Source organism: Diceros bicornis, chromosome 17 (genome assembly GCF_020826845.1).
Source record: "Diceros bicornis minor isolate mBicDic1 chromosome 17, mDicBic1.mat.cur, whole genome shotgun sequence".
Classification (NCBI taxonomy): Eukaryota; Metazoa; Chordata; class Mammalia; order Perissodactyla; family Rhinocerotidae; genus Diceros; species Diceros bicornis.
Window position 1 is genome coordinate 35,458,514 of NC_080756.1, and position 27,902 is coordinate 35,486,415.

The 27,902-nt window shown below is 39.8% G+C and overlaps 1 protein-coding gene across 6 annotated transcripts in view; it reads right to left on the bottom strand.

Annotated features, from left to right (window-relative positions):
- PPFIBP1 (PPFIA binding protein 1) overlaps positions 1–27,902 on the bottom strand; it is a 166,987-nt gene that overhangs the window by 68,003 nt on the left and 71,082 nt on the right. The window contains exon 3 of one of the 6 annotated variants that reach the window (XM_058558594.1): positions 15,971–15,997. The exons of the other annotated variants lie outside the window; for them this stretch is intronic. The gene's annotated coding sequence lies outside the window, so the exon portion shown is untranslated. The remainder of the gene's footprint in view (positions 1–15,970; positions 15,998–27,902) is intronic. 6 annotated transcript variants of the gene reach the window in all.

Here is a 27,902-nt window from a genome sequence, read left to right on the forward strand (position 1 = left end):
TGAATCCCCAGTACCTTGTGTGGTGGACATCAAATGCTTGTAGCATGGTGCTATGCTCCAGCGGCTCCCCAAACATGCACACCTTTATGTCATAACGATTCTAGCTCCTATATCCCCTGTTTTGGCTAATAGTGTGACCTTAGCTGCATAAGCCAGAAACCTATCTCTTCATCTGAACTTTTAAGATAAATTTGAATAAATTTGATCATTGCTATCACCCTTGCTATCTACAATCTTAGAAAATAAATTTTCACACTCTTCAAGATGTAGGTGAACCAAATTCATCTTGCTACTTTGGAATTTGCAAGACTGAGCTCCCAATATGATGAAATAGTTTCAGGGGGCCTGAGCAGGTTTTAACTTCCAATTTTCCCACCCACTCTCACCCTAACCCCCACCAATCTCTTCTTTTTAGCTCTTAAAAACCTGGAGACTCATCTGTCTCCTAGTTTCCTACCTGGGTCTACCAACCTAGCCTTAGCTGACTAAGAGGTAAGCAGTTCTGGGATGTGTGAGATCCAGACTTGTACCCTATGGAGGGCAGGGGTGGCGAATAGCTACTCAAAGCTCCAAAAGGGAGGGAAAGGACAACAATTTGCCTATATACAAGCACCATCTAAAGGAGTGTTTTATAAATCATGGGTCATGACCCTTAAGATTAGAAGGTAGTGAAATAAATTTAGTAGATTGCAATCAAATTTATTTGAATAAAACAAAAAAACATCAGAGTGTCTCACAAGCAGAAAAGGTTAAGTATTGTTTTAAGAAATTTTTGACTTGGTTATATATATATATATATACACACACACACACATACACACACACACACACACACACACATACAAATCTGCATGCAATAAATATTGAAGGCCTACCATGGGTCAAGTACTGGAGATAGAACAGTGAAAAAGACAAGCAAAAAAAAAGAAAAATATCTCTGCCTTTAAGTAGCTGACATTCCAGAGGTTTCAGCATGTGTGTGCGTATGTGGGCACGCACACATATATATTAGAGTAAAGTATATCTTACAGTGGGTCAAAATCATTTGAGAAAGACTGCTCTAAAGTGGTGCTATTTAAAATGTGGTCTGTGAACTGGTGCTGGTCCACCAACTGTTACTGGTCTACTATGAGATAAGTACAGAAACTGAGAATAAGTATTCAGAAAATTTTATAGCAACCTGACCTTGCTGTGATATCCAATTACGTGATAATTTTACTGGCCCATTCAATATTTTTAAATTGAATTTTACAGAAAGTAACAATCCAGGATGGATTGGCAGTAAGAAAAAAAAATGGTTTTTTTTTTTTCAAAAAAAACTTCTCCAACCAAAGAGATGGTTGGAGAAGTACTGTTCTGGAGGACACACTGGGTGGGTGTCTTGGGAGTGTGTACACTACTTTGATTGGAAACTGCAGCCATGGACCAGGGATGGAGAGAAGCCACACAAGGAGCAAGAGAACCCCAACAACTGAGGAGTAGGGTTCAGGTTTATTCTCTCTCCACACATGTCAAATGATGACAATAATTAAACAGCAAGTGGAAAACTGTTAGCATTGACTATGATGATATACAGTTAAATTCAGAAGAAATGAAACAAAAACCATTTTTGGTTGTATAAAATTAACATCAGTGGCAGTCATACACTTGCACTACTTATATGTCTAATTACAATTCATCACAGCAGCAAAACACGTACAATTTCTAATCTACTTTGTTTTAATTATAGCAATAAAGGCTATATGTTTTGCACTAAATTTTCACAGTGACAATTGAATGACAATTCATACAACATGGCCCAAAATGTACTATATTTAAAAATGGAAGAATCTTGCCAGCATACCAAATTGATTGGGAAGAGTGGTAAAAATTGTGGGCTAGGGATCAGTTTTGTGGAGGAATAAGACTGTAATAATTTAAATAACTAAACTGTTTGTCTAATGCATAATTTCTATTGGTTTCTATTTCACTTAAGTGTTAGTTACACTCTTGGCTGTACAGTAAGTGGAATGTCAACTTTTTTTTTCTTTTACAGTGTACATGCTTCTGGCCATAACCAGCAGTACAGATATGTTTTCAGCTGTTGGAGAGAAAAAGAAAATCAAAACCAGAGCCCTGAAATTATACAGTTGAAAGGACAATATATTCTTAGCATTGTTATTCACTATTAGATTATTAAAAGACATATGGAAATTTTGTACAATTAATGAGTACTGAATCGGGTAATAATGGGTAATATAATGCTTTATTTATATTTCAGTTCTGAATGACTAGCACTAATTGCTGCAGTGGGAGATGTGCTTAAAGGAGGGGTAATGAGAATCAGGAAAGCAAGGCCAAAAATTATTTCCCAACTGGGGTTGGCAAACCACAGGCCATGAGCCCAATCTGGCCCCCTGCCTGTTTTAGTAAATAAAGCTTCATTAGAACACAGTCATACTCATTCGTTTATGTATCAATCTATGGCTGCTTTCACCCTACAACAGCAGATTTGAGTAGTTGTAACTCAGAAAGCCTAAAATATTTACCATCTGCAGAAAAAGTTTGCCAACTCCTGCCCCAACCCATCCCATAGCCTCCTAAAAGTACACAGGCCCCTCTCCTATTCACTCATTCTCCCACTGACTGAACAATATTTATTGAGTATCTACTATATATCAGGCACTAGTCTAAGTGATAAAGGGTATAGCAGTACAGAAAAAGAAAAGAGAAAAGAAAGAAAATGGAGAAGGAAAAGAAAAAAAGTAAAAGTTGTTGCTCTGATAAAGCATACATTCTAATGGTAAGAAACCATAAACAAACAGTTTAAACATTTAGTAGATGAGATAGTGATAAATAATAAGGAGAAAACAAATCAAGGAAGGAGGATAAAGAAAACATTAGCTTACTATGTACCATGCACTATTTTAAGTGCTTTTCATGTATTGATTCATTGAATCCTCACAATAACCTTATGGACACAGTATTTGTTCCTAGTTTAAAGGTGATAAAACTGAGGCACAGAAAGGGCACCCAAGTCATACAGCTAGAAAATGGATTTGAAGCCAGACAGTCTGACTCCAGAGCCCATGCCCTTAATTAAACGTTGTGTTGGCTCTTTGTGCAGAAAGGGAATGGCAGGGAGTTACAACTTTAATATAATAATCAGGGAAGGCCCCACTAATAAGGTGACATTGAGCAAAGCCCTGAAAGAGGTAAGGGAGAAAGTCACGTGAACATATAGGAAGAGCTAGAAACAACAGCCAGTACAATGGCCCAGAGGAGGGAGAGCTTCATGTATTTGGCATTTGAAGTCAGTATGAGAGGAGGAGGAGAGGGTGAGGGAGAGAGAGGGAGAGAGAGAATTTACATAGAGTGAAATGCACAGGTCTTCACTGTACAGTTTGATGAGTTCTGACGAATGTACACACCTATGTAACACACCCCCTAACAAGATATCAACATTCTTATCACCTTGTGTATATTTTGATGGAAAACCTAACAGAATTTGATACAGTGTTTGGGAAAAAGAAAGAACTCAAGGGCTGTGGCCTACTCCATAGAAGGATGGAGTGGCCATTTACTGAAGCAACGAAGCACCCACTCCCAACTCTGAGAATGACAAGTACTTCCTTCATCCACCAGAGGAGGGAAGCAAGAAGACCTATGAAATTATCATCCATAGAAATTCATTACCCACTGTCCTTTAGACTAAAGCCCAATGAAATACCTGGATCTTGTACATGAAAGCTGTATGTCATGGCAGAATATCCAAGCAAAACCCATGACCACAGCATCAAGCACTCCCACAGCACTCTTTTTTTTTTAATTTTCCTTTTACCTCTATTACCAGGTGGAACTATTACCATACGGAACCATCGGTTATCTCTACTAAACACTATACTTGGGTAGGGAAAATGTATGCCTCTGGCAGGTGGGCTCACTTAACTAGGTCCGTGGGATATTGTCTCTGCCAGACTGGCTTTTTAAGAACTAAGCTCCTACTCTTAATAATTTCTATACCAAACTTGGCTCAGGACACATGGTGTTCAGTAAAGGTTTGATAAGTAAATGAATAACCATTTATATCCATCAACACAAAATCATTCATTAATCACCAACAAACATGCTATAGAGTACTGCATATGAAAGAATGGTACATTAATGGACTTGTTTGGCTCTTATGTCTTAGATCATCAAGCTAGATTTTGTTTTCACTTTAATAAAAGTCTGGCAATCCAAAGCTTTCAGGAGAAAGGGAATGGGGGAGGCGGAGAAGAAAGCAGAGAGAGTAAATACGTTGAATTTTTTTGACAGGAATTTGAAAGTTTGCTTTTAATATAGCTATATATTGAATGACTAGGGCAGGGCTACCAAATGACCAATATAATTAAGATTTTCCATATTTTCCTTTATCTAGTAGGACTAGTGCTTCAAAATGACATGAATAAATTTATACATTCATTCACACACATACACATGTTTATTCAAAGAATATTTATCATTCACCCACCATGTGCTAGAACCAGTTCCAGGCACTAAGGAGTTTTCATTCAAGTGACCATCCCCAATTTCTTCATTTGCTTTCCAATAAAGTACATCTCACAGACCTGGTTAAGTAAGCCCACCTGCAGAGACATACCTTTTCCCTAGCCAAGTATAGCATCTGTCTTATTTTCAATGGCCATCCCAAACTTGGATATTCTAAGCGATCAGGGTACACATTCTACTTAACATGGTGCTTGCTGGAGCTTAAAAACAAGGCAAGGGACAATACACCCCTTTTTTACATTTTTTGCTGTTTATACCATTGCACTGAATGTCTTTGAAGTATCTTAATCTCAGGATGCCTCAAGTCCTGCCTTCTGTTAAAAAGTAATATGGTAATAAAAATGTATTTTTCCTTATGCAACTCCTTGCTGTGTCTTGATTTAGCTGTACCAAGCACTGCTAGAGAAAGTTGGGTTGGCTCCACTTCAAATGCCTGCTATCTAATCTTGACTGGGCACATAACGTTACTCAACAATCCTTTCATTCATCATTAGTTCCCTCCCTAACACATTCCTCATAATGACTGTCTCTAAAAATTCCTACACAAGTCTCCCCTAATCTATTTCTATTCCTCCTCACCCTTAATCTCAGTAGATTACTTTATACCCTACAGTACAGAGAATCCTAGGGAACTCTCCTCTATCTAAAAGTTCTATGTATACTTACTTGCCTGTTCCTGGCTCTTAGCCTTCTCTCATGGGAAAACTCTCCACCCTTATCCTTGATCTTATCCCAACCTTTTAAACAACTACTCCCTCATTCTTTTATATCTTCAATCTCTTCCATTCATCTGTGGCCTTCTGCTCAACCAATAAATTGTTGAAAATCTTCTGGACCTAAAAATCCCAGCCAAAAAACCCAACCAAACAAAAAAATCCCAAATTCTTCCCTTCACTCTTCATAAGTTACAGATCTGGCTCCAACTCTTCACAATGACACCCTTGAAATGAGTGGTCGCCATATACTGCTTCACCTTCCCTCCACTCCAATTTGGCTGCCAGTTACACATCACCAAAAAAATGTCATCAAAGATCATCATCATCATCACTTGAAGAGGTTACATGTCTACAAAGTGGCAGAGAAGGGATTCAAACAAAAACAAAACTCTAGTAACACCCTAAATGTTCATCAATGGGGTTCTCAATATGTACTTGTGGAATGGAATTCAGAAAATTTTGGAAAGAAGACAAGAAAATACTGGATTTAAAAAAAATCCTCTAGGCAACGAAAGCAAAAATAAACAAGTGGGACTACATCAAACTAAAAAGCTTCTGCATAGCAAAAGAAATAATCAACAAAATGAAAAGGCAGCCTACTGAATGGGAGAAAATATTTGGAAATCATATATTTGATAAGGCGTTAATATCTGAAATACATAACAAACTCATATGACTCAACAGCAAAAAAACAGAACTCATACAACTCAACAGCAAACAATCCGATTAAAAAATGGGCAGAGGGGGGCCAGCCCGGTGGCACAAGCAGTTAAGCACGTGCACTCCGCATTGGCGGCCCAGGGTTCACAGGTTCGGATCCCGGGCACGCACCGATGCACCGCTTGTCAGGCCACGCTGTGGCGGCATCTCATATAAAGTGTAGGAAGATGGGCATGGATGTTAGCTCAGGGCCAACCTTCCTCAACAACAAAAAAAAAATGGGCAGAGGATCTGAATAGACATTTTTCCAAAAAAGACATACAGGTGGCCAACAGGTACACGAAAAGGTGCTCAACGTCACTAATCATCAGGGAAATGCAAATCAAAACCACAATGAGATATCACCTCACACCTGTTAGACTGGCTATTATCAAAAAGATAAGAGATGACAAATGCTGGCAAGGATATGAATAAAAGGAACCCCTTGTGCACCGTTGGTGGTATTGTAAACTGGTGCAGTCACTATGGAAAACAGTATGAAGGTTCCTCAAAAAATGAAAAAGAGAATTACCATACGATTGAGCAATTCCACTTCTGGGTATTTATCCAAAGAAAACAAAAACACTAACTTGAAAAGATATAGGCACCCCCACGCTCACTGCAGCATTATTCACAATAGTCAAGATACGGAAACAACCTAAGTGTCCACCAATGAATGAACGGATAAGGAAAATATATATACACACACAACAGAATATTATTCAGCCACAAAAAAGAATGAATTCTTGTCATTTGCAACAACATGGATGGACCTTGAGGGCATTATGCTAAGGGAAATAAGTCAGACAGAGAAAGACAAATACCATATGATCTCACTTATACGTGGAACCTAAAAACAAAAACAAAAACAAAAAACCAAGCTCACAGATACAGAGGACAGACTGGCAGTTGCCAGAGGTGGGGGAGTGGGGGGGGGGGGAGTGGGGTGAAATGGGTGAAGAAAGTCAAAAGGCACAAACTTCCAGTTTTAAAATAATTAAGTCATGGGAATGTAATGTACAGCATAGCAACAATAGTTAATAATACTGGACTGCATATTTGAAAGTTGCTAAGAGAGTAAATCTTAAAAGTCCTTATCACAAGAAAAAACATTTTTTTGTAACTATCTATGGAGATGGATGTTAACTAGACTTACTGTGGTGATTATTTTGCAATATATACAAATATCGAATCATTATGTTGTACACCTGAAACTAATATAATGCTGTATGCCAATTATACCTCAATTAAAAAAAGAGCTGAAAAAGAATCAAATGGTTCTGAAAACAAAGATGGAGAGACAGCCTATCATCAGATATAAGAGAAATTCTATAGAATATTAGTGCAATGGAACTAAACTGAGGGAAAAAAAACCCTCAGTTTAGTGGTCTAATAATATTGTATTAATAATTATTATTATTTTTAATAAGTGGTATAATAATACTGTATTCCATGAACTAGAAGAATCCCACTCCTGAGAAAAGTGACAGGAAGTTCTTACGCCCTTCTTCAATCTCTACCTTATACATCAGAGCGTGGGATTGTGATCTTTGCAATGTAAGGCAGCGGCTCTTTGAGTTTGCAGAATTTGGAAAATGGTTTGAGAAAATGTGTATGAAGTGCCTTGCATGTAGGCCTGGTCCATCTGAGGGACTCAATAAATAGTGCATATGCAACTATGATTTCTGCCCCTGCCAGATATCAGCTGAGAACATCCTCTGTATGCCCTTTAGGCTTACCTGCTCTATATGAAGCCCAGAACTTAGCACTCTTCATTGGCTTCATAAATATATTCTAATGACAGACAAAAACAAAATCCTCTCCTACCCTACACATTATGCTTAAAAACAGTGGAGATAAGGGTATAAAAAAGAAAGGAAGGAAAAAAGGAGGGAGGGGGAGGGAAGACAGCACAGAAGAAAAAGGAGAACGGAAAAAATAACAACATTTATGAAGGGCTCACCCAACTGTGACAACTGGAGCATTAGTGGCCTAGGACTCTGACAGTAAAAAGAGAGAGAAGCTCTCTAAAGACTAAGCAGAACCATTATCGTACCCCAGGACTCTCATTTGTACATGAGTGTCACTGTTCAGGAGTTGACTGAGTTTTTCTTAACTTGCTGGTGGCTCCAGTGTATCACTAAAAGTTAAAGGCGGTTAGGAAGTCTTGCTACAGTGACAAGAGGGAAATAGCTGCCAGAGACAAATCTCTGCTAAAACCATCTTATCAGGCAATAGAAGAGAGATTAGACCTCGAGTAGCCACCTGGAAAATTTTAGACCTGTGGAGCGAGGTCCGAGTGACAGAGCTGTACCAAAGCGTGCAAAGAAGATGGGGCAGTTATTTACCCAAAGGAAGGAACTGGGAGTTAGTTTCACTGCCCTGTTCCCCAAGAAGAGAGGAGGTCAGAAGGAGGTAGAACTACTCTCAAGAACAGTCCATAAGTCAAAACGGAAAACTAGCTCAGAGGATGGATGTCAAGGGCCAAAGGACTGTTGCTGAGCCTGGTACTTCAGGTCTTTAGGTGAAATATTTAAAACATCCTCATATCTAAGCTCTGAAGGATGATCTCCTCTGGAGAGAGTATTTTAGTCAATTTGGAAATTGGAATTCATGTGGGATCCCACACGCTTCTCTTCTTTGGAGAGGTCAAATGTCAGAACCATCAGGTTACCAGGTGGATGATGGCAAGTGTGGGCTCCTCTCTGGAGCTTTTGGAAGTTTCTGTTGTCCTCTGGGATTTCCTCCAAAAGGAAGCCAGGCATGGCCATCAGGAGGTGTCTAACTGTAGCTATGGAGGGGTTTTGGCCCTTGGCACTGGAATGATCCAGATCTAAGGGAGCCTTTCAAGCTATCTGGTTGCCTCCAGGGAGTTGGGGGTCCCAGGCCTTCCTCTACTTAGGTACAATCAACTGCTCAAGGCTTCGTAAATAAAAAGAAACCAGTCAGAGACAGAACTTCTGTCTACATTTCTGAACATTCTGAACTACATTTCACAGGCTAGTTGAGAAGGTTGATACTTTTATTGCCTATTAGTTTTGTTAAAAATGTGGCCCACTCCTTTGAGGTTGGCTAGCAAGTGGTAGAAAAGTCTGTTTAAACCAAGTAATCCATCCCTCCTGAGAGCAGCAGAGAAAATGACTCTCATTCATTAAATCTTCTTTTAACACCAATTGGTCAGGTGGGGGAAAGATGCGCATGCTTGTTCCAATTCCACATGAGAATTCCCCAAGAGATGACTTGCTTAAAGAGACTCAGCAAAAGTGGGGCGGGGGGGGGTACCCCTAAGCTAACCAAAGACCTTCACCTGTGAGAAACTCCTAGCATAGAAGGTATTCAGTCTGGGGGAGTGCAGGAAGGAGGAAGGGAGAGTTGGCTGCGTAATGAAGGAACAGAGAACGGACCTTTCGTCTCAGAAAAAAATATGTACTTCTTATTTAGTAGAAATTTCATAATATTCTACTTCATCTTCAGAGTAAAGATTACTAGGACCTTTTGCACAGTTAGCAAGGACCCTTGACCTTGGTCTCACCTTCCACATTGCTACAGGCTTATAGATGGATGGATAATGATGTTGACATGAAGTATCAACCAGCCCTAAATTCTGTTTCCTGCAGGGTGCATAGTTTTATTAACACATTGCTGATATTTTAGAATATACTTAGGGGGAGACAAAAATTCGGCTTATTACGAAAGAGGTGAGAAAATCTCCCATTCGTCCTGGTCTCTTAGGCTAGGAGAAAAGAAATATGGGTTGTGTCTCAATGCCTAGTAGCCTCAGAAGGTAAACCAGCCACATTAACACATGACACGCTCGGGAACAGGGAGTGGGGTAAGTTTCAAAACACAGATGGGGCATACAAGTATGACATGAACTAGGGGTCTGCAAAGACAGAGTCTTGGCAAATGCCTCGATCTTCCAGAAACTGGGAAAAGCCCAGAGGAGGAAAGGAAGACATCCTTCAGGTCAAGAACATACATCTCTGAAGCAGTCACTGGGCAGTATTACAATGACCTGCCAGAAAATTCAGCTGCAAGCTCTTAGAATAGTCAGTCCAAAGCACTGGAGAGCTGTGAGTGTCAAAACTGCTCAGCTAAACAGGGCTAATGTGGAAAATGAGGGCTATGCAAGAATGGTGTAACTAAAACAAGGTGTCACATAAAAACACACTACAGGTCAACCTGTTATATTGCAAATCCTCAGAACTTGGAATGTGTTAGACATTTTACAAGGTCACGGACTTGGAGGGAAAGGGAGAAGGTGAAGCCCCCTTATTAAGGGTGCTTTTCTCATATTTGTTTTCATTTATCTAACACTTTGGCCTAATGATTCGTGAAACAAATGAGAGAGAGCACCACCAACCCCAAGCTGCTCTGCTGGATCAGGAAAAGAGGTGAAAATTCAACTAATTTATAGATTTCTTTTGGTGACTTATAGAAGACTCCAAAATAAGTATAGCTAGATTTCTGAGGCTAATTTGTATCGAAGCTCAACCATAGGTGGTGTGATGGGCTGAACTGTGTCTCCCCTAGAAATCATATGTTGAACCCCCACTGTCTCAGAATGTGACCTTATTTGGAGATAGGATCTTTACAGAGATAATCAAATTAAAATGGGATCATTAGGGCCGGCCCCGTGGCTTAGCGGTTAAGTGCGCGAGCTCCGCTACTGGCCGCCCGGGTTCGGATCTCGGGCGTGCACCCACGCACTGCTTTTCCGGCCATGCTGAGGCCGCATCCCACATACAGCAACTAGAAGGGTGTGCAACTATGACATACAACTATCTACTGGGGCTTTGAGGGAAAAAAAGGAGGAGGATTGGCAATAGATGTTAGCTCAGAGCCAGCCTTCCTCAGCAAAAAGAGGAGGATTAGCATGGATGTTAGCTCAGGGCTGATCTTCCTCACACACACACAAAAAATGGGATCATTAGGGTAGGTCCTATTCCAATATAACTGGTATCCACATGAAAAGGGGAAATTTGGACACCGGTAAACATATAGACAGGAGATGATGTGAAAACAAAAGAAGACAACCATGTACAAGCCAAGGAGAGAAGCTTGGAACAGATCCTTCCCTCGCAGCCCTCAGAAGGCTCCAACTCTGTCAACACTTTGATTTTGGACTTTCAGCCTCCAGAACTGTGAGAGAATAAATTTCTGTTGTTTAAGCCACCTAGTTTGTGGTACTTTGTCACGGCAGCCCTAGCAAATTAATACAGATGGGGAGGCCTAGCATGAGATGCTGGGCTAAGGCAGCAGCAGATTGACCAACTGCCAGGGGTAAGACAACCTATGATTACAAAGGTACAGGGCATCCTACGAGGCAGAGTCTAGAGTGCAACTGACCTGAAAAACCCAGCTACAGCTCTATAAAGAAGAATGAGTTTTCTAGGCAATGATGTGCTGGTCACATTATATTCTTTTCAGTGACAACATTCAACAACTGCTTTCATGACCCAGTAATGAACACGATATACTAATTCAATTAGATACAGCATATTCAGCAATTTCAATACCATAACAAACATTTATAGAGCGATTACTTGCTTCCAGATTCAAATTCTATTCCTACTGAGAGACCTGGCAATGAACTCCAGAGCATCCATTAGCGTTTGAAATTACAAAAGCATTGCGTTATGTGTGGTTGTTTTTCATACTTTCTTATACTCCCCCCAAATAAGACTTAGACACGTCCATAAATCTGAAAAAGAACAACAAAACCCTTAATATTCAACACTGAACTTAAAAACAAGAAACAAAACTGCCCCCAAATCAAAGGCAAAATTATCCTAACAACATTTATTCGGTGTTTGTTCAGAGAGAAATTTATGCTAGGATCCTGGCAGAGGACATGTTGATACATAACATGCACATCAAAGCAATCTAGGACCGATGAGTAGTTTTGTACCAACAATGAAACTGCTCAATAAAGTGTTCAATTTAAATTTTTATAAGATGACTCATGCCTAGCAAGAATTAGGTCTCCTCCCATTTCTTCTCCAGCCAGGTCTCAAATACTTCAAGTCATTTTCACAAGAGCAAACATGTCATGTGAAAGAATGTTGTGCCTCTCTGATGAGTAGGAGGCCCTCCTCCACATGGTAAACCCACAGCAGTCTGGGATTTTAAGTGTTCAGTTCCAAACTTAGATGCTAGCAGATAGAGATACTCTAGACTGTAATTCATGAGACACAGTTACTGAGCAAGCAGCACAGATGTGTAACCTTGCTGGCTTGGAAAGACACATACATGTTATCCTAGCCACGCAAAGAACAATTTCTACAGTTTCATGGTAAAAGCCTTCTCATATTTATGAATATTACTAAATCACTGGACTGTCAGGGATTTCTAGAAGTTGTATTCTGCTTCTAAATAGGACAAATGGACCTATTTTAATTTGGAGGCAAACTAACTGACATCTCCAGTCGGGTCACCACTCTGGCTATGCAGGTTGTATCCTGCACAGGGTCCCCATCCTGGGGAGTGAAGGCTGAGATCCAGCCTGTTGCAGCCCAGGGGCTGTATCCGCCTGGAGGGCCACCATTTTCTAATTGTACAAAAGCTCTCCAAGAACCATTGCCACATTCACCTCCTTCTCTGTGGATACCCTTGGGATGCAGATCTATACTATCTCAGCAAAGGGCAGTGGTTTTATTTTTTTTTATTTTTTTTTAAGATTTTATTTATTTATTTTTTCCCCCCAAAGCCCCAGTAGATAGTTGTGTGTCATAGCTGCACATCCTTCTAGTTGCTGTATGTGGGATGCGACCTCAGCATGGCCAGAGAAGCAGCGCGTCGGTGCGAGCCCGGGATCCGAACCCGGGTCGCCAGCAGTGGAGCGCACTCACTTAACCACTAAGCCACGGGGCCGGCCCTCAGCAAAGGGCAGTGGTTTTAAACACGTTTAGTTCAGGAAGTGAAATAGTCAGTGAGACTAGAGTTTAAAGAACAAAGGGTGAGTGGCTCAAAAGGAGGCTGGAGACATCGGCAGGGGCCATGTCATGCAGAACCCATGTGGGCCACTTTGAGAATTAAAAGATTATCCTACACGCAGAGGGATGACATTGAAGGGTCTTAAGCACAGGAAGTGACCTCATATGATTTGTGTTTCTAAAAAAATCTCTATGGCTCCTATGTAGATGATGAATCAGAAGGAAGCCAGAGAAGATGTGGGAAGGTCCAGGTGAGAGCTGGTGGATGGACAAAGTGGTGGCAGTGAAATGGACAAGATATATTAGGAGATGGAACTGACGGAACTTTGTGAATGATTAGATGCAGAGAACAAAGTACGAGAGAAAAGGAACGATGTCCAGGATGATGCCCAGCCCGTGCCATGAAAAACTGAGCAGATGATGATGCCATTTATAAGGAACACTGGCGGAGAAGCAAGTTTGAGGGATTAAGTTTTAAAGTTCAGTTTTAGAGTTGAGACTTCCATAAAGCAACGGATTAATCTCTTCTAGTAAATGTTGGTACTAAAATATGATATACCATACTTACATTTTTCTTTATAAAATCAGAGACATACAATTTTGACCACAGTTTTAGAAGCACTGTGGCTATTCTGAATATAAGATTTGTAGTTCTGAAATTAATCTCCAGGACCACATTCCTGTCCCCACCCCTAGAGTATTTTTGGTTGGGCCAGTTGCTTCTGAGAATAAAGAAATCTCAGAAGAAAAACAGAGAAAAGACAGACTATGTGGTAGGCTTTCCAGGCCATATAAAACCCTGAGGGCCATCCCCTTCTCCATCTTGCCCCCACAATTTGTTCCAATTCTCATCTATGATTTTTGATAAATCAAGACGCTAAATTCATTCAGAGCACTGAATCTCAAAGTGTGGTCCCCAAACCAAGCAACATCAGCAGAATTTGGGAACTTGTTAGAAATGGAAATTCTCAGGCCCCGCCCCAGACTACTGAATCAGAGACTCTGGGGTGAGGCTCAGCAATCTGTGCTCTAACAAGTCCTCTGGGTGATTCTAATGTACATTCAAGCTTAAGAACCACTGACAACAATCAGATTTCCTTCACATTTGCTTCCTAATTTCCCTGGTTCCTTTTTCCTGTTAAAATTTCCTTGGTGCTTCAAAATTAGTCAATATTGAAATAAAGCTCCTTCCCCAGGTGATGCCATCCTCCCTTTTGGATCTCAGACTATCTCCCTCAAGGTGCCCAGACACCCAGTTTAATTTCCACTAATCTGAATCCTATCCATATCCTTGAGTCAATTGTTGGTGACATGGTCCTCCTGCTCTGAGCTCCTTCACTTCATATTGGCTGTATCTCTAAGGAATACATTGCCTTGTGCTGTAAGCTATGTTAGCGCTAGTTCACAACAGGGATCCTGCCTTTTATCTGAATTCATCATAGTATCTAACATATAGAGAAAACCTAACAAAAGTCTAACTGGTTGTTCTAGATCAGTGTTTCTCAAGGTGGAGTCTACCAGCAAGCATATGTTAGGAGTGCAGATTCTAGGCCCCATTTCTTAACTAGAAATTTCTGGGGAGAGATATCTGCATTTTCAAAGCACAGTGAAATCCGATCACCTCGCTGTAGATAAAATTCATCTCAAAAACTATGACTTAGATTAACCACTTCTTGAGCAGAGAATACTGAACTAAGCCCTGAACTAGGATGAAACAAAGTGAGAAGAGCTTCTCTTGTTCCTAACCTGTGGTCCACTCCTTAAATGTATTCTGCAGATTGTGAAGTTTTAAAGCAATGACATCACACTTTGTACTCTACGAATATTGTGGGATAATTTCCTCTCAGTGTGTCGTCCCTGGCCTACACTTATGGAATTGGTTTTTCAGCTCTAATGAATTTTATCTCTTTATTTTCAGCCCAGATACCTGCGCTTCTAAGGCTATTTAGAAGATATCCTTTTCACCTAAATTTTTCCTAGACTTATTCATTTGTAAACTGTCAATGTTTACATTAGCTTCAACAAAATTTAAACATGAAACTTTAGATGTAAAAAGAAAACACCAAAATAGCTGCCAAATGGCAAGTGACATTATTTATAACTAGTGACACATTGTTCCACAGCCAAAAATATTTCTTGGCTTTAGTTATGAAAGTTAAACTTACTCCCCCACAACCAACCGCCCCACAACCTCCTCCTAGCAAGTAGGGACATGAGCTATGCCCTTCCCCACACACACCCCAAAAACGCCTACAGACAGACAGCTCCACTGTCAAAATAGTCACTACAAAGCATGTTATATAATAGAAACAGAAGCAAGTCCAGAGACAAGTGATTTTTAATACCATTGCAAGAGAACTAATGAAACAGAAGAGAAATGACAAGCTCTTTCCTAGAATTAGTATTGAGTCTTTCTCAAAACAATTTGTGCTCATGTTTATCTTGCCAAACACATGCAAATCCTTTTTTCTTTTAAAATTGCACTAATTAAATTTTCACCAGTCCTTTCCTTTCTAAACTAAACTGTGTAATGGAAAAACAGACACACATATTTCTCAAGTCTATGAAAATTACTACCCTTCAGTGGTTCTAATGTATGCTCTTAACTTTTATTTTTAAAAAATTGCCAAATTCTCTGAGATTCATTTTAAGAGGATAACTTTAATAGATATTCATGAAAGGAACCTATATTGATTCATTCTGGCTAGCAGAAAAACGTGTTTTTTTAAACTGAGGTATTATTTACATATAGTAAAAGTCACCCTTTTTAGGTACACAATTTGATAAGTTTTGATAAATGTACACAGTCATGTAGCCACCACCAAAACAGTGTTGAACTGTGCTGCCCAGCAGAGTTGCCACATGTGGCTACCGAGTCCTTGAAATGCGGTTAGTCCAAAATCAGATGTGCTGTAAGTGTAAACTCCACACCAGACTTCAAAGACTTGGTTTAAAAAAAAAAAAAAAACGTAAAAGATCTTACTACTATTCTATGATTAGTGATTATATGGTGAAACTATACTGATTATATGGTGAAATTATAATATTTTGCATATTCTGGGTTAAATAAAAGAGTAAAATTATTTTTACCTGTTCTTTTTCCTTTTTTTAATGTACCTAGAAAATTAAAGATTAAAAGTTACTGGCTTGCATTTGTGGCTCAAATTACACTTTTATTGGACAGTGCCGATACAGATTCTTTCTATCCCCTCTTGTCCCTCTAGAGCAGATACCGTCTCGCCACCCCTAGCTCCTGGCAACTAGTGATCTGATTTCTACCCCTAAAGTTTTGTTTTTTGGTAGGTTTTTAAAAACATTTCCTCTTTTTGTCTTATAGCTTTCTAATTTTCCATAATCGTATTGTTTTTACAGTTCTTAAAAAAGTTATTCTTAACTTCAAAAGATTTGAAAAAGCCTTGCCTGGTCATTTCCTACAGTTTTCATTAACCAATGTCATTTTCACTAACCAGTTCCTAAGCTGGTAGGCCATTACAAATGCATTCTGGGTAACAATCTGTCTTCCAAAAGGAGACGCGCACAAGTGGTTCAAAATTGAATGGAGACCATTGTGCAGACACACAACAGCATCTATTCACAGATGCTGCGGGAGATTTGAGCCAGAGGTGGGGAAACTCCCATAGCTTTATTTTATTTAGCCTCAGGGAAGTGGAGAGAAAGCTTTATCTGTGCTAAGAAAAGGTTGGACAGAAATGTAAAGCACTGAATCGGTAAATCATTTAAGGGTGGGAAGGGGAATAAGGACAGGAGGTTATGGCCCACAGGCAGTGTGTGCTGGTGGGAGCTCTGCAATGGCTGATGATAATGGCCAGAGAGATGCAGAGGGATTCCAACCTGCATCTTGCCCCAGACCCCACCCAGGCTCACCTGTTCCCATCCTGCTTTTCTTCTAGCTCCCTTCTAATTAAACTGAAGTTAATTATTGTTTATAATAGGCATTTGCATTTCCTGCTCCTATTCACATTCATTCTTCATTCATTCTTCAGATATTGTATACCATCTTTCTGATTTTCCAGAATATAAGAAAAACACTGGAGGCCACCTCCTATCCATATTTTCTCCCATTGGGTTAGTTTGGAAACTGCATGCCAGTCTATCTGCCTCTGAACTCCTGGGGTCCTTCAGGATAATCAACCTTGAGCACATCTCCTTAGATTTCCACCCCTCACTCTCACCCCAACTCCTTTCCTTTGCAGTCCCCTAGAGAACTGGAACAAAGGTCTTTGCATTTTGAACATTTTAATACTAGTCCTTTAAGGAAAGGTACTAAAATGCCAACTAGGCTTTTTGGTCTGTGGTTTCTTGTTTCCTCCAAGATAATTAAAAGCACCTGGGGAGTCTACCTCCTCCCCCATCCTTCCCCCTAAAGATTTCTTGTGGAAAACTCTTTCCACCAAAGGGATCGTCTACCCAATTTAGAATGGCGCCAAAGGGAGAATAACTGTTGGTCTCAAACAATTTGCATCTGTGGAGTCTGAACATCCAGACTGGATAACATTCATTTCACCAGACCTCTGCTTAGCCCCAAAAGGAACCTTTCTGGGCATTTCCCCCCTAACTAGAGACTACACTAGAAATGGTAAAGTCTCCAGTGTGGCTCCCAAGTGATGCATTAGGAAAGGATGCTAACTCTGGTGGTTCCCCATGACCTCAGAATCCCAGAAGGGTTTGCTGATCAGGCACCCTGCTGGTGGACGCAGACACTATCTAGAACAACACAGATCTACCTTTCCATTGTGGAGGCTCCAGTCCAGTAGGGGGAGATAGTCAGATAAACAGACAAACACAAGTATGATTATTAAATGTAAACATGACTTGGATACTTGATCAGAGTTGGAAACGAGTATATATTTGATATTTTAAAATAAAATAAAACATTTTCCCCAGAGGGGCAGTGCCAATGGAAGAGGAAGAAGTTTCAGTTTCCTCAATTATAGAATGAAAATACAGGCACACCTCGGAGATATTGCAGGTTTGGTTCCAGACCATCGCAATAAAGCGAACATCACAATAAAGCGAGTTACACAAATTTTTGGGTTTCCCAGTGCATATAAAAGTTACATTTACACTATACTGTAGTATATTAAGTGTGCAGTAGCATTATGTCTAAAAAAATGTACACACCTTAATTAAAAAATACGTTATTGCTAAAAAATGCTAACCATCATATGAACCTTCAGTAAGCCATAATCTTTTTACTGGTGGAGGATCTTGCCTCGATGTTGATGGCTGCTGACAGAGCAGAATGGTGGTTTCTGAAGTGTGGGGTGGCTGTGGCAATTTCTTAAAATAAGACAACGATGAAATTTGCTGCATTGATTGACTCTTCCTTTCATGAACGATTTCTCTGTACTACGTGATGTGTTTGATAGCTTGTTAACCACAGTAGAGTTCTTTCAAAATTGGAGTCAATTCTCTGAAACCTTGCCACTGCTTTATCAACTAAGTTTATGTAATATTCTAAATCCTTTGTTGTCATTTCAACAATCTTCACAGCATCTTCACCAGGAGTAGATTCTGTTTCAAAGAAATCACTTTCTTGCTCATCCATAAGAAGCAACCCCTCATCCTTTAAAGTTTAATCATGAGATTGCAGCAATTCAGTCACATCTTCAGGCTCCACTTCTAGTTCTAGTTCTCTTGCTGTTTCCACCACATCTGCAGTGACTTCCTCCACTGAAGTCTTAAACTCCTCAAAGTCATCCATGAGGATTGGAATTAACTTCTTCCAAACTCCTGTTAATGTTGATATTTGGACCTATTCCCATGAATCGCAAATGCAATGACATCTAGAATGGTGAATCCTTTCCAGAAGGTTTTCAATTTACTTTGCCCAGATTCATCAGAGGAATCACTACCTACGGCAGCTACAGCCTTATGAAATGTATTTCTTAAATAATAAGACTTGAAAGTCAAAATTACTCCTTGATCCAAGGGTTGCAGAATAGATGTTGTGTTAGCAGGCATGAAAACAATATTAATCTCACTGTATATCAGAACTCTTAGGTGACCAGGTACATTGTCAATAAGCAGTAATATTTTGAAACGAATCTTTCTTTCTGAGCAGTAGGTCTCAACAGTGAGCTCAAAATATTCAGTAAACCATGTTGTAAACAGATGTGCTGTCATCCAGGCTTTGTTGTTCCATTTACAGAGCACAGGCAGAATAAATTTAACATAATTCTTAAGGGCCTCAGGATTTTCAGAATGGTAAATGAACATTCACTTCAACTTAAAGTCAGCAGCTGCATTAGCCCCTAACAAGGGAGTCAGTCTGTCCTTTGAAGCTTTGAAGCCAAGTGTTGACTTCTCCTCCCTATCTATCAAAGTCCTAGATGGCATCTTCTTCCAATAAAAGGCTGTTTCATCTACAGTGAAAATCTGTTGTTTGGTGTAGCCACCTTCATTAATTATCTCAGCTAGAGCTTCTGGATAACTTGCTGCAGCTTCTACATCAGCACTTGCTGCTTCGTCTTGCACTTTTATGTTATGGAGACAGCTTCTCTCCATAAGTCTCATGAACCAACCTCTGCCAGCTTCAAACTTTTCTTCTGCAGCTTCCTCACCTCTCTCAGCCCTCACAGGATTGAAGAGAATTAGGGCCTTGCTCTGGATTAGGCTTTGGTTTAAGGGAATGTTATGGCTGGTTTGATCTTCTATCCAGACCAATAAAACTTTCTCCATATCAGCAATAAGGCTGTTTTGCTTTCTTATCATTTGTGTGCTCACTGGAGTAGCACTTTTAATTTCCTTCAAGAACTTTGCATTCACAACTTCGCTAACTGTTTGGCACAAGAGGCCTAGCTTTCAGCCTATCTTGGCTTTCAACATGCCTTCCTCACAAAGCTTAATCATTTCTAGCTTTTGATTTAAAGTGCGAGACTTGCGACTCTTCCTTTCATTTGAACATATAGAGGGTCACTAAGTGGCCTAATTTCAATATTGTTGTGTCTCAGGGAACAGGGAGGCTGGAGGAGAGGGAGAAAGACAGGGGAACTGCCAGTCAGTGGAGCAGTCAGAACACACGCAACATTTAAGTTTGCCGTCTTATATGGGCACAGTTCATGGTACCTCGAAACCATTACAATAGTAACATCAAAGATCACTGATCACAGATCACCATAATAAATATAATAATGAAAAAGTTTAAAACATTGTGAGAATTACCAAAATGTAGCAGAGAGACACAAAGTGAGCAAATGCTGTTGGAAAAATGGCACCGATAGACTTGCTCGACACAGGGTTGTCACAAACCTTCAATTTGTAAAAAATGCTGTCTGTGAAGCACGATAAAGAGAAGCACAGTAAGACGAGGCATGCCTGTAGACCCTCCGCCAAGCATCCCACATACATAATCTCTAATCATTACACAAACTATGCAAGGAAGACATTTTTATCTTAATGAAGCAAAGCCAGGTTAAAAATGGGTTTGCTGCTGCTAGAAGTGGCCTAGAACTTGATAGCCACTCGACTGGTAGGTGCACAGTTGTTAAATTAATAAAAAATTTGACAAATGCAGGAAGTTGTCTAACCAAGAACTAGGAGAAGACCATAGGTTCCCCATATTTGGTGTTGCATGAGGCACTACCGGTCTTGGCCTGAAGTAGGTATGAGCCCTGACTTTAAGAAATAAAACAAGGAAAGCTATACACTTACATGTTTGGAAACTAGATAAATGATTTACATTCAGTTCTCACTTAAAGGAGCAACTGGCTCTATCAGGCAACAGCCTGGCCACGGGACCTTGGGGAATTCAATCAAGCCGAAAATGAGAATAATACCTGCAATGCCTACTGGAAAGGACTGCTGTAAAGACTGAATGAGGAGATCTAGACACAGGCTGTTATGTTGTCTGTGATTTTTCAAAATACTTCAACATGGGCAGTTGTGACACAAAGGTGATAATTATCTTTAACCTATATCTGGGGCAGTTACCACTTGAATGACTAATCAGAAGCTCATGCAAACAGAAAATCAAGTCAACTACGTTTCTCTCTGATGAACACCAGAGGGTCGTTATTTAGCGTAAGGGCTGCCACAAATGATTTTTCATCGATCAAATGATGTTCATGATGGGCTATAAGTATCGTACAGATATTCCCACTCTGGCATAAACTGAATATAAGACTCTATCTAACCCAGCTGTCTAAACCTTTTTTGTCTAAACCTGTCAAAATGGTGCCCTCAGTTGAAGATTCCCACTAGTCCTGTTTCTTTGGAGAACATTTTGTCACCTGATCCTGAGAAGAAAGCAAGCTAAATCCTGACACTAGAATATTGTTCCATCTGCCTCTAATGAAACTTTCTTTCATTCAGAATGTTATCCAAATGCACAAAAGGACGGAGGCTAGGTCCAACAGAACTGTGCAATAAGGTAGCCACTAGTTACAGGTAGTCACTGAGCACTTGAAATGTGGTTAGCGTGACTGAGGAACCAAATTTTTTAATTTAATTTTAATTGCCACATGTGGCTAGTGGTTACCCTGTTGGACAGTATAGTTCTGGAGCTTACAAAACAAGGCTGTATGATGTTTTTGTGCCTGCTTGCCATTAAATGCATGTAAATGTGGCAGAATTCAGTCTATGAGCTGCTTTCATGGCAATAATGGGTGGTGAAGTTGTGGGAGAGGAGACTTGTAGTTCTGATCTCATCTACTGCTATTATTGACTAACCATATCAACCCACATCCACCCATGATATATAAACAGCAGCAGCAGCCTAGCTCTGGAGGGCCTCTGGACTTGGAGAAAGATCTTGGTAGTCTGAACAGCACAAATTAAGATTGGGGTGAAAATATACAACTCAGAGGGTTGTCATGAAAATTAAATGACCAAATGTGTTTAAGTGACCTAGCAGAGCATATGGTAGAGGCTTAATAACATTTAACTTTGCTTACACCAAAACATTCTATTTTCACCACCATCCTCCTTTAAGTAAATGAGCTTTGATAAGGTTTTGTCTGTTTGGGAATGAATATACAAATAAAGCACAGGAAATTGTACCCATCCTCTCCCTAATCCCAAAAATAAACACTGTAAATGTTTCAGCTAAGAATGTGGTTTGGAAGAAGGATGTCCTTGTCACAATAATTCTTAGAAAACAAAACAAGGTATGGGAATAAAAACACTTCCTCTTTTCTAAGAGCATGACTTGTAGTCCATAGAGATTGTTTTTTTCCTCCATTTTTTTTATTGTGGTAAAATACACATAACATAAAAGCTACCATTTTAACCATTTTTAAGTGTACAGTTCAGTGGTATTAAGTAAATTCATATTTACACTGGTTTCTGTCTTCAAAGGTAAAACAATATATAAATATGTAAAATGATATTAAAATATGCATGAGATAAATGAACATCAAATTCAGGACAGTGATCATGGGAGAAGTGGAGAAAGAAGGGGATCAAGAAAGGAATACGAAGAGGCTTAAGTTTTATCTAGAATGTTTTATTTCTTTCCAAAAAAATAATGGGTCAAATATGGCAAAATGTTAAGACTTGACCAAACTGAGTTGTAAGTATATAGGTGTTTGTTACATCATTTACTATATACTTTCATGTATTCTCTTCTAAAATTTTTATTTTGACCTAATTTTAGACTTATAGACAAGTCCCAAACACAGTATCCACATATCCTTCACTCCACTCCCCCTAGTGTTAACCTCTTACGCAACGATAGTACAGTCATGTGCTACTTAACAACAGGGACAGTTTCTGAGAAATGCATCGTTAGGCGATTTCGTCATTGTGCGAACATCATAGAGTGTACTTACACAAACCTAGATGGTATAGCCTGCTACACACCTAGACTATACAGTACTAATCTTACGGGACCACCGTTGTAATGCGATCCATTGTTGACAGAAACGTCGTTATGCAGTGCATGACTGTGCAATGATCAGACCAGGAAATTAACTTCAGTATAATATTATTAACTAAAATAAAGAACACATTGAAATCTCCCCACGTTTTCCACAAATGTCCTTTTCCTACTCTACAATCCTGCCTAGAATCCCACAGCATTTAGTTGTTATTTTTCCTTTGTCTTCTCTGATCTGTAACAGTTTCTCAGTCTTTCCTTGCCTTTTATGACCTTGACACTTGTCAGTTATTTTGTTGAATGTCTCACAATTGAGGTTTGTCTGATATTGTCTCATTATTAGGCTGAAATTATGCACTATAGGCAAGACTACCGCAGAAATGATGTTGTGTCCTCAGCGCACCATATCACAGGGTCCATGATATCTCTTTTTGTATTATTACAATATTTCACAGTTTCATAATTTCAAAAAACAAAAAATAAGTAGTGTGTGTATACACACACACACACAGATGAACAAAAAAGAGGTTTGTTATAAGGAATTGGCTCATGCAGTTATGGAAGATGAAAAGTCTCAAGATCGGCCATCTGCAAGATGGAGACCCAGGAGAGCCTATGGTATAGTTCTAGTCCAAGTCCAATGGCCTGAGAACCAGGAGAGCTGATGATATGAGTTCCAGTTTGAGTCTGAAGGTAGGAGAAGACCAATGTCTCAGCTCGAAGATAGGCAGAGAGTGAATTCTTTCTTACTCAGCTTTTTGTTCTATTCAGGCCTTCAAAGGATTGGACGGTGCCTACCCACACTGGGGAGGGCAACCTACTTTACTCAGTCTACCATTCAAATGTTAATCTCATCTAAAAACACCCTCACAGACACACCCAGAAAATGTTTAACCAAATATATGGGTACCCTGTGGCCCAGTCACCACATACAACTAACCATAACAGAAGCTTAACTTTTAGATTAGAAACTTCCTACTCTATACATTTAGGCTCCAAATCCTATCAAGTCAAACGGATTTTAGGAAGTGTTCCAATTTTTCAAGTTACCATTATTACTGGCTTCAGGCCTAAAACATTGTAAATTCACGACATACTATCATTTTTAAAACCTCAAGAGGCTTTATTAGGGATGATTTTGCTTCCCTATGATGATTAGGGATGACCCAGCTATACTATTTAGATAACATAACTGGGATGCAAGAAAAGCTAGACTAGCAAGTCAAAGTAAGTCCCTAAGAAAGAAATTAACACAAGTGGTATTGTTAATGAGAATCAAAAATCCCCTGATCTGTTATTAGAGGTGAAAGCTAACTTATCTTTTAGAATTGACTACACTCCTCAGCATGGTATCCTGAAGATGATGTGTGTTGTTGCTACTTCAACAATGCTTTAGAAAAACATAAATATCTGAATGATTTAATATATATATATATCAAACAATTAACAGTGATTATCCTTTTTTCTGGGGCAGGAGAAAATGTTAAGTTTCAGGGACTTTCACTATCTGAGTTGTATATTTAAAATGAAATACAGACATATAAATATCTAGAGAGACAAAGAGAAAGAAAGAGAGAAATATAAAGAAATGGTACGATATAAATAAATAAAATGTCAAGTTTTCTCTGAGACTTCCCCTGTTTGAAGCTCTTTTATCTTTAGGATCACTCTCAACTTCAGTAGTTTAGGCTGGGAAATCATTTTTTCCTACTTAAATGTTTATATTTAGTTCAAAGTGTTCCATTTCCATGGGTAATGGTATAACATACAGCTTTTCCCTCACCTTCACTCCAGCTGCATGGAAAAAAAGCTACTTATGAATTCTTTTCTAGGCTCCCAGTGTTCTGGAAGGCAGTCACAGCGTTTTTATGAAAAGCTGGAGCAGAGGGATCCAGATCTCATTATGCCAAAGAAGAAATTGAATACTTACTCTAAATCTCATTTTAGCCTGCCCCATATGTGGACGCCAGTGTTTTGGACCAGTCCTATGTACCACATACACCACCTCTTGCATGTCTCTTAGAACGCACCGTTCCAGCAAAGGAGTTTCTTTCAAAGAACCAGAACACAAGTTTAATTTTGGACTGGGTCCTGATTCTCCCAGGAATCATCCAGGGATAATGAGAGACAAGAGTGTGTACAGAGAAAGAGTATGGGTTCTGGAGCCACACAGACTATGTTTGAATTCAGGTTCTTGAGTTTACGATCTGGGAATGTGGGCAAGTTACATAAATGCTCATACCTTGGTTCCTTCGTCTGTAAAACAGAGCAAATAATGATACTCAACTGATTGGGTTGCTGTGAGGATTAAACAAATACACGTAAAGTGCAAGAACAGGACCTGGCATGTAGTCAGTGCTCAATAAACGCTAAGGAGTACGTTGCTCCTGACTTACACCCCCTGGGATTAACCTAGGTCCCCAGTCACTCACGGGAGTTGTGGGCAGTCTGTGGCCATTTGCCTGGTGGCCTCCACTGGCTAGCAGAGATGGTTTCTCCCCCACTCCAGCTCTGCCTATTTCTTACATCATGCCATCAAAACTCCTGAAACAGTCACCTGAAACAATCTTATTTAAGAGAACCGAGAAATTTAAACCAGTACAACAGCGTAAAACCTGAGAGTCACAGCAAACTTTAAATGTAAACTTGTTAAATTAAAATAAGGACAGAGAAAGTATTTGGGAAAGATAGATTGATAGATTCCAATGAGCTAAGACTCTTTTAAGTTAGACCAGTGTTTCTTGGCTCTTTTCCTTTTTGTGTATGTTTAAAACTATGCCTCTTTTTTGATAAATATAAAAACCTTATGGTTTCTTCTAATGCTATTTAAAACTTGAAATTTAAAAAAAAAGTGACCAAGAGCAAATCTAAGCAATGTTAATTTAAGAATATGCAAAGTACATGCAGTCTATCCCCTCCTGAGAATCACTGAATCGGACTTAGAAAGAGTACCCTAAAGCCCCATCAGACTACAAGTTGCTATAACTGTATTTGCCAAGATGATCTTGCTCATAGAAAAGGTTTTTTTTGGTTTAGTCCATGCAACTGAGAGTCTTCAATCCTACATGACCCACATTTGTCCCCAGAATCGGACATTTGGAACCAGACAATGAAAGATTTACTACCTCCACCTGCAAAGTACCCACTGTAGCAAATGTTAAAGTGAAGGCAAAGTGACCAGACTGGATCACTGGGGAGCTATGATTTGACCAATCCCCAAATAATTTCATGATGCCATTGGGAAAGGAAGGGTTAATGATAGCAGTTAAGGGAAGGGCAGCCTGGGACGCCGGCTGGCTTGGTGAGCATGAGGGATGCTGCTTCCCACTCCAGAAGCACCAAGACACCTCATGTTACTGAAGGGGCTGTCAAGACACATAATACTGGGAACAAGGACAGAGACTCAGTTAACAGAATCGGTGGAAAAAATGTAGACATAATCTCAGGAATAAGGCAGAAGCCTAGCTGGGAAACTTAAAGAAGAAAATGGAGGTCCTCAACAATGCATTCTTCCAAATTTTTCCACATCCATCTTCACTATTTTCCTTCTAATATCAGAGTAACACGCCCATTTTATTACAACCAACCCCTCTGCCCATGCCCTTACTCTCTCCAAAAGCAGCAGCCCACCTCTTATACTTTGAAACAGTCTCTTGTATTGATTCCTTACCTCTTTTTCATTTGGGAGGTGGGTGTAGAAACTAACCTTGACTCTGCTTCTTCCTCTCTCTTTCTCATTCAGACATTTTCAAAGTATAGTCTATATTCGCCATTCTCATTTCTTCTCCTCCCATTCATTCCTCAATCCAGTGCAAACCTATTGATTCCATTCTCATTACAGCCAATCAATAACATTCATGCTGCCATGTCCATTGGAAGTTTTGTTTTGTTTGTTTTAACCATATCAAGTATTTCAGTATATTTTGAATTACCTGGAAGAATGTCTGATAAATGAACACCACCATCCAAGTACAGGCTTACAGGGTAAAATCTAAGTTCACTAACAGGGGTGGAAGGCCTTCCGTGATCTCACTGACCCGTTTACCTCATCATGCTTGACCTCCCCCACACAAGTGGCTGTTTCTCACCCGGGTGTCCTTGCTCATGCTGTCCCCTCTGCCTGAAAGGCCCTCTCCTCTGACTCCTACCCACCTTTTTACCTCACTAACTTCCACTCCCCCCTAAATACTCAGATCAGAAGTAATCTCCTCCAGGAGGCCTTTCCTGATACCCCACTCCAATCTCAACTCTGGCTGCATGAGGCACCCTCTTTTCATTCTCCCATGACATTATTTTTAAGTTCTGTTGCTGCACTTATCACTCTGTCCTATAATAGTCTGTTTATGTCCATCTTACCACATAGGCTCAAAATTGCCTTAAGATAGGAACCATCTTAGACACCTATGGGACAAGAGGGAAGTAGCACGTTTGTCCTTCTGCCCTCAAGAGGGATCCTCTTCAGCCCAGGATGGTATGGGTACAAAATATTTTGGAAGCAAGGGGTCAGCTCCTGTGGATTTCTATCCCTTTTCCACATTTCTGACTATAGCTTGGGTCCTTGTGTTGCTATGGTAACCAACAGTCCCAGAACACAAGACTTCTGGCAGTTGAACTTTTAGCCACTGAGACTCGGAATTTGAAGGATTTTTATGGCTCAGGAGTTGGCAGCACCTCTTTCATGTGGGCAGCCATCAGAGCAGGGCATGACAGAGTTTGCAACGTGTGTGTGCGTGTGTGTGCACACGCGCGTGTGTATGCACATTCTTCCACCCTCACTTACTTACTGGGGCATCACAGAAAAAGTTGGACTAAAAAGTGCCAACAGATGGTGGAAAGATGCGCATCTAAATGGCTACAACCTTTCTGGAAAGCAATTTGGTATCAGCTATCAGGAGTCTTCAATATATTTGTGATCTTTGATCCATTAAACCCACATTTAGGAATCTAAAGAAAGACACAGAGATTTATTGACAAGGGGGCTTACTGCAGATTATTTATTAAAACAGTAACAACCACGTAACGGTCATTAATAAGAAAGTGGTTAAAAATGACAGGATAGCCATATATATGTTTATTGTAGGTTGTACCATAAAATAATCTTAGTTTCAACAACTGATGTGACATCCACATCCATGTACATATGTGCATGTGCATCCGTGTATGTATAAATATACATGTGTACAT